Source organism: Grammomys surdaster, unplaced genomic scaffold (assembly GCF_004785775.1).
Source record: "Grammomys surdaster isolate TR1022 unplaced genomic scaffold, NIH_TR_1.0 126115, whole genome shotgun sequence".
Classification (NCBI taxonomy): Eukaryota; Metazoa; Chordata; class Mammalia; order Rodentia; family Muridae; genus Grammomys; species Grammomys surdaster.
In genome coordinates, this window is record NW_021620923.1 from 314,848 (window position 1) to 323,825 (window position 8,978).

The window sequence follows — 8,978 nt, forward strand, 5'->3', positions numbered from 1 at the left end:
CACTGAGGCTACCAGTAGTTTTGAGTAGCCCAGGCCCTGTATTGTCTCCATGTCTATAAACTATGCTTTTTATTCCTCTGCTTAAAAAGAACATCTCAAGGGCTTAGTTCTCCCAAGCAGAACAATACAAATTACTGTCTAATGGCCGTGGATGCCATTATGTGACAGGGCAGCCAACACCGGCAACTCCAAATTACAGGCAGGGTTCCTTGAGAAGTTAATGACCACTGGCTCTATGCTGTGCACAGTGGAGTTAAGGCAGCATCCTGATTCCCAGGATGTTGTGCAGACAGAAGCATGTGGTATGATTGCTTCCTCTAACCTTCTGTCTAGCTGTCTCCCTCACTATTGTACTACAGATGCTGTAATTGGTTTGTGAAAGGCTTAAGGGGAAAGGCCTCTCAACTAAGCTTCTTTTCTTTCTCTTTTTCTTTACTTTTTTTTTTTTTTAAAGAAGCCACCCAAGTTCTTCAGGCCCCAGTGCCTTCCAAATTCAGTATAGAGTTTATAAGTGAAAAAATGGCAGAAAGTATTACAGATTTACCTATCTAATTTAGGGAACAGAATTTGATTTTAAAAAATACTTAGATACATCCAACCAAAAGACTGAGTGCAGGGACCCCAGTGGAGGAGTTAGGGGAAGGACTGAAGGAGCTGAAGCGGTTTGCAATTCCATAAGAAGAACAACAATATCAACCAGCCAGACCCCCCAGAGCTCTTCAGGGACTAAACTACCAACCAAAGATTACACATGGAGGGATCCATGGCTCTACCTGCATATGTAGCAGAGGATGGCCTTATCTGGCATCAATGGAAGGGAAGGCTCTTGGTCCTGTGGAAGCTCAACGCTCCAGGCTAGGGGAATGCTAGGGCACAAATGCAGGAGTGGGTGGGCAGGTTGGGGGGGGAAGCACCCTCATAGAGGCAGGGGGAGGGGGAGAAGGATAAGGGGTTTGTGAAGGGGAATCTTCGAAGGGAGATAGCATTTGAAATGTAAATAAATAAAAATAACCAATAAAAATCTGAGAAAAGGAAGAATGAAAAATGGAGCCTTGGAGGGCCCATTTAGTTATAACTCATAAGTTTTAGGTATACAACCCAGTCAGCTCTCCACAATTAAAATTATTTGAGAACTCAGTTTAGATAACATTTTCCTTGTTTTGTCATGCCACATATTTTTGACTTCAGTATTTTGCATGATGTAAGACTGTTCAAGCCAATACTAATTTTAAATTTTATCAACAAGTTTCAAATTTATTTGAACAGATTTCTTGGTGTTTATTAAGTATAATTCATTATTAGCTGTCTTCACAGTTTGAATTCCCTCACATGCCTGTCTCTCATAAATATGCACCTCTCCACCAACACTCATTTATATATGTATAAATGTCCACCCAGTCTGCAGATTAATATAACTTATTTTTTCAAATAAATTGGATTTCAAAGAAGTCCTCTGATCCTCCTTAGTAACCTCGAGTGGGTTTTGGCAAATAAGGAGAATGGGTATTGTTGTCAAGTGGTCTTTTAGAAATTTCAGGATCATTTCCACCAATCCAAATTAATTAATGGAAAAGTCACTATTTAGGTTTTTAAGGGATCTTTAGCAGTTTAGAAACATGGAGCCCCATGCTCAGCCTAAATGACCATAGCAAAACTGATTTTCAGTGACGATTTTAACTATAGTCCATTTAGTTGGAGGTAATCGTTAAACAGTCATCATAAAATCCAATTCCAAGTTATCTTTCCACACTCCTTCCTACTTCAGTACAAGTCGAATATTGACTCTTGACTGAACCTTTTTTGTGCAGAACACAAAAGAGACTAAGCCTTAGGAAACTGGCGTGTGTATACTGAGAAAGGGCACTTTGCATTATCACTTCTTTGGCCTACTGCTTTATCTCACCATGTCAGTCAAAATCTAATCACTAATTCTGACTTTATGAGGGGAGGTGATGAAGGGATTTTGGTTACAATAAGCAAACAGTGTAGACACATTGATAGACTCTTACCAGTTTACTAGCAGAAATAAAAAAGCAGTATTCATGCAGAAGTTCTAAACCACTTAGTATTTGCAGGATGAGACATCATTTATTGTAAATTAAATCTTCTGCCTTGTAAGCCTGAATTATTGAGAAAACAAAGGTAAATATAAACACTGCATAAAAAAAACAAAAAGAAAAACAAAAACGTTTTTTGCTACTCTTCCTGTAAAAAGGAGGCAGATGTGATACCTAAGACAGTAAAGTCATGATGAATATTATAATATGGAGACCTCAATGTTAGCATTTAAAATACATACCAAAGTAGTTTTAATTTTTTAGAATTTTATTTTGTATGCATGGGTTTCCTTTTTTTTCCTACATGTATATCTGTATACCACAGACAGGTCTGGTAGCCCTGGAGACAAGAGAAGGTGTTAGATCCCCAAGAACTTCACATACTTATAACTGTGAGTTGCTATGTGGGTTCCAGGAATAGAACCCAGGTCCTTTAGGAGAGAGGCTATTCTCTTATTCACTGAGCCATCTCTGTAGCCTAATACATTCCAAATTTAATTTAGTCATAGTTTTGTATATTCTACTACACGATATGGACTTTTAAATATGCATATGTGTGGATTTTGTTTAAAGCTAAAACTTTTATGCATGAGTGTTTCTCAACATAAATGATTGTAGTTATTGCTTTAAAAAATAGTGAACATAGATTCTCAGCTAGGAAATAGAGAGCTGGAAAGTTCAGTAATAGACTAGCATCTGAGATTAAATGCTGTGATTGCTACTTTCTACTGATTCCTCAAATTTTGACAAAAGTCCCCTCTTTATCATCCTTTGTCATTCCATCTCCATCCCTCTAGTCTGACTTTCTGGAGTTGGCTAGCTCCATTGTACAGCTTTTGACTGTCAATTGCATATAACTTGGGGGTGAATCTCCAACACCATTGAAAAAGTTCTCAGGAACAGCCCCCCTGGCCCCAAACACAATGCATAATTCCATAATTCTGTCCAGTGAAGATTATTACACCATAACATTTTGTTGTTGTTGTTTAAAACCCTTTTGCCTATCTGATCTCTTTGAAGAGTTATCACCATTGTCTACCTTTCCTTTTGTACATTGACTCGCTGTTATGCTGGTACATACTTATGCCATGGCATGCATGTGGATGACAGGAAACAGCTTGTCTGGTTAGATTTTAGCCATTCATCATTTGGATTTTGGTAATCAATCTCAGGATATCTAGCTTGGCAGCTAGTGGCTCCCCACAAGAGACTACATTACCAGTCCTTATGTTTGTTTCATTAGTTGATTGATTAGTTCGTTGGTTGGTTTGGTTGGTTTTTGAGACAGGGCCTCTACATAGCTCTTAGAACTTAATATGTAGATCATCAAACCTGGAAGTTACAAAGATCCACCTCTGCATTCTGGATGCTTGCAGTCAAAGATGTGTGCTTGTCATTTTGAAAATCTTCCATCTGTAGAATTTTTTCCTTTGGATTCTCTTTCTGAGTCATTTTTGAATGACTCATATTCCTTGAATAGCCTTTCTAAACTGTAGCAATGATTTTATTCTAAGATTGGGGATCTTATAAGTAAATAATACTCAGATTGTCTATATGCTCATTTTATCACAACTTAATATTCACAAAACGAACATACCTTATAATTACATATAAAAATTAGAAAATGATGTTACATAGTCCTTGGAGGGAATGATGCTACTTAGTACTTGGCATGCATCTTTTTCCTCTCCCAGTCATTTTATCTCTTCAAAGGTCATCATTATGTGCAGCGTACAGCCTCGCTGATAAGGAGAACGCCACACTCAGGATTCTTCTGACAGCAATTTATTGTACAGCTCTTAGATAGCAGTGAAGCGAGGGACCCCAAGCCCCAAAAACCTGTGGCTTATATAGAGCCCTAGGAGACGTGCCACACACACTCATTGGCTCTCACGACATCGCCAATTAGCATACTGGTTTTTGCGCCTTGTGCAGGCGCACATTCAAGCAAGGCTCTCAAGAAGAACCAGGAAGCAGGAAACCGGAGCCATGTTGCAATGGCGAACGCAGCTCCTAACAATTATGTTGACATATAAAACTTCATGTGAGATTTACATCTTTCTTTTGTAGGAAATAAGTCATAGTGAGGTGTTTAATATTTATCACTTTTACTCCATGTGGTATGATCCATTCATCTTTTAATGCACTGTATTGAGCTTATTCTCATTGTTTTCTGTTTCTACCAGACATGCTGGATTTTGCTTATTCATTTTTCTTGATCACTGAAATTTTTAATTTTTCCTCTTTTTCGTTGTTGTTAGAAATAATTTTAGTTAAAATTTATATAAGTTGGTTAATTTCTCTTTTTTGCAGTTAACATAATTAGGTGAGCTTCTTTATGGTTGAGGAAAAAAATGTTGAAAAGAAATATAGAATGTTGGCAGAAACAAGATTCTCCTATATAAATCCTCAGGAATTTCACTTTCAAATTTAATATTAGTAGTTTCCATTATAAACAAACTACTTGGGGCAGACCTTATAGTTTTATAATTTTAAAATAAACTTTTTCTAAATTTGGGAACATTTATATTTCACACTTTGCTAAAATAGCCTTTCAGTTGATTTTATTATTTAGGATAAAAAAAGACTATTTAAGATTCACAAGACCCTTACCATTTAGGAAATTGTCATAAATTTACCATATATAGAAGTACTAGAGCAAGTGCTTTGAAATTTCAGAGAAAGGTGCAGATTTTCATTAAAATAGCTGTCTACATATAAAACGTAAAATGAAAAATAAGTGAGAAAATCTTTTCATTTCTGTAGTTCACTTTCAGACTGGTTTTAAGCCATTTTTAACCCTATATCAAATAAATATCTTTAAAATATATTAGAGATTTATTAAGATTATTAAGTATGAGCAGCTATATAAAATATATCCAAAATAAATTACATGTGACAATTTTTTTGCCAATCTATTTTTCTAAAATGTAACACCTGTATGCTAATTTGTTAGACTTCAATGAAAGTATTTTCACAAGGTTTCTATTCTAAGTAGTTAATTATTTTTGCTACAACTAGTCATTCATTATAAGACCCAATCTCACAGGATTAAATATAAGCATTTTCCTAATGTTCGAGTACAAATCTAATGAAAGTTATTCTGAGTAAGGGGCACATTCCTTGTCTTTCAGACCTATTCTCTAAGTCTGCCCATTCTTGACCTTCATCTCAGAGAGTATGCAGGATGGTGAAAGACTTATCAGTGATGGTATGTGCTCCCTGGATATAATGTCTTTGAAATCTGTGCTGATAGTAAAGCAAATTCAGTTCATCCCAGTGCATTCCTGTTTGCTCTCCCTTCACCTAGTAAATCTTTAGCCATATACACATGGGTGAAGGACAAGGCTCCATGATATCTGAGGCCAGTGGGAAGTGCAGCAGTGAAGGCTGGGGTTTATGGACGTCTATCTGCAGCGTTGTTTTCTTTATTGTCTGCAGCAAATAAACTAGCAGAACAAGGGCAAACCTTCAACACCCACTTTGATCTTTTTACATACATGGAAAAAAAGAAAAGGCATGGAGTGCTTTACTAGAGGCAATTTGATAAGAACTTGAAAGACACAACTAATTGAGTTATAAATAAAAATATTTTATAATTACTCATTTTTTGATAAGAGACAGACAACAATCTTAGATACTTCAATTTTCCACATATATTTGAAGAACAGAATAAGCCATTAGCTTTTATTTGATTAATTTTAGTCTATAACAAATGAGATTGCTCCACATAGCACATTTTTCCCCATTTCCACCTTAACCAACGTAAGAAAAAGGATGAGAGGGGAGCTGAAAAAGAAAGGAAATTAATTGCAGAAAATATACACATATCAAAAACAATTATCCATTCTTCTTAAACACTTGTGTAAGATTTCTTAGGTTTAATAAAATTTGACTTGTATATTCTGAAATACATTAAATGTGTAGATTTTTATATCTTGTTTTCTTTTACTTAACTATAGTCTTGATACATAAAACAAGATTTGCAAGTGTAGTTTATAAAGTTTGAGAATATTAGGATAGACAGAATAAATCCAATAGTCAAAGAAAATAGGATTGTTTTTAAGTAAGCAGCAGAATAGAATCATGGCTGAAAAATTATAAATTAAAAGTGCTAAAATAGGTAGCTATAAGAAGCTTGCATACCTGTTGAAACTAAGATTTTCTAATGAAACTTGCATGGATGGTCACATGGAGTAAAAGTGTAACACTTATGGTGTGCATTCTTGGCATGAGGAAAACTCCTAGTGACTTTATTCTTTCAGCAAATATTTACTGAATTCCTACCTTGTGTAGATACGGAGGAGTGCCAGAGTGTGGTCAAATTCCCTTGGGGAGACAGTAAATGTAAACAAGTCGGAAGTGATGGATACTGAGGATTTTAGTGGCTAATGGGAAAGGTGCCACTGGAGGTGGACCACTGTGTCCCTGAGAACAGGGCACACGAAATTATCTAAGGGAACAACTGAGATGAGAACTAAATATAAAATATGATGATATGGATGAATATAATTATTTAAGGTGTCACAGCTTATAAAAAGTATAGTGCCCTTCAGGCACAACTGAATATGGTACATAAAGGACCAGTTATACAGAATGCTACTTCCTAACAGGGATATTTGCCCTGAGTTGAGCTTGGATGTGATGAATACATATCAAAGATCTTTATATTACCAATATTGACAGGTAGTATATAAGGAAGACTTGCCTTATGTCCCAATGTCCAACTTCTTGAACACTAAAAGACAACTATAACGTAATACAAGTCTTAGGTTTTGATGAAAGACATCCCTATCCAGCTAATTATTTATTAGTAAATTCTAAATGTATTTTCATCTTTTTTCTCCCATTTAGATTGTGTTAGTTGTGGTTCATTTCTCTTTGATAGTTCTGAGAAAGAACAATGCCGTAATGAGGTACTTTAACAGCATATGTATATGTTTTACTATGATGTCATCTATCCCTGATGTGATTGACTCTCAGTAATCTAGGATAACACCCCATGCTCGTGAAACAAGGAGTAAAGGTGAATGCATTTTTCCTGAACTCTCTTAGGTGTTAATAAACAAAGCATTTAGGAGAATCAGTGAGAGATTCCTAAAACTGATAGCTTCCTGAGAAACCATGATCATAAATAAGGAGCAGTGAGTGCAACCTTTCTGTTACAGTCACAAACCACATAGAGCGTCTTTGTAATTAGATCCATCGTCTGTTCAGTTTCAAAACTTCATACACAGTAGGTTCAAAGTGACAGTCTGCTGAATGAATAAATAAACTTCGAACTTCTGCAGGCCCAGTCTTTATTTTTTAGCTGACTTCTTTCTTCTTTTCCCCTCTTGACTCTGTCAATATAAATGTCTTGCCTTTGCACTTTCAGTTTTGCTGTTTCTGCTCCACTTCACCTTTGATTATTTTTTCCCAACTCCATGTTCCGCAGAACAGCATTACGGCTGGAGACATCTCCTTTTCTCTTTAAAGGCTTGCTTTTACCTCTTCCCTTGAGTGCTTTCTTTATATCATTTTAAGTATATCCTGCCACCAAGATGTCTTTACTGTGGAGTTAAGCATCAATTCTTTTGATCATTTCCTCTACTCTGATTTCTTACCATCCTAAAAAAAGAAATAGAATAACACCTTGAATTTGTAGGTAGATTTCGCAGCTTTTAAGAAATTAATTAAAACCAATTTTAGTCAGAGAATGGATAAAAAACATAATGTTTTATAAAGCTTTATTTCTTGTTCATAAATAGTTAATTTTACTGAAATTCTTCCATATTAGTCTGTGTAAAATGAATTGAAAGCTATTAAAATTTCTATGTAAATAAACATCCTTCAAATCTTACAGACAAAGTCTAAATGTTTACCCTCTTAGATAATTTTCTTTTCAGTGTGCTACTGTCTTAGTCTCCACAGTTGAATCTTTATGCTAAATAAAATACATGCTCTTTTTAAATGCTAGAATGCTATACCAGAGTTAAATTACTTTCTCTCTTCGTATTTCTTTTAGGGTTGTTGCTACAGAACTAAAAATCTACTTCTTTTTCAATTCATTTGTTTGGTTAAACATTTTCATACATGGGACTTGGACATCTCCAAACAGAGCCATCAGTTCCTTGAATTGAAGATCCCTGCTTTATATTTCTCTTCTCTTTTCAGGCTCGAGAAAGTCCCCAGTACCTCCCTGTATGGGAAATCAATTTCCTTCTTTGTACTGAACCCTGTTTCTCTTGTTCTAAGATTACATCTAGTCTTCTTCCTCTTGCTCTCTGTGCTCCTAAATGCATTTCACGGTTCTGCTTGAAGGAATACTTTCCTATATCTGGGAGATTTTAATTAGTCTTTTGATGTTTTTTGTTTTTAAATCTTCTCTTTCTCTTTTCATTATTTACAGTGTACAATTCCCCTTATCTTGGCCTCAACATTAAATGCTTTTCTACATTATTATTTCTTCTGGAATTCAATTCTTGTTATCAGGGTGTTGGCCTACTTTTTTTCCTCTCTCTCTCTCTCTCTGTGTGTGTGTGTGTGTGTGTGTGTGTGTGTGTGTGTGATATGTGTCTATGTGTACATACTTCTGTATAATATGTGTAGGGTCACAGATATACAAATATAATTTCTTCATTTTAAGTTACCCCATTTTAATCCTAAACATCATGAAGAGAAGTCCAAATTAAAATTCTTGTATTAGGATTCAATTCAAGATATCTAGATTAGTAAACAAATAGCCTCCCATGAACAAGGAAAAGTCTGTGATAGAAGATCTCTAAAATAATTGTCCTTCTAAAAAATGATGTCTAAGAAATTTTTCCAAGAAAATATTTTCAATCTAAGGAAATAAAAAACTTTCTTCAACCATAAATGAACAATTAAATACAAATGTATTTATTTTGAAATAAATACACAGTTTACAAATTTCACAGT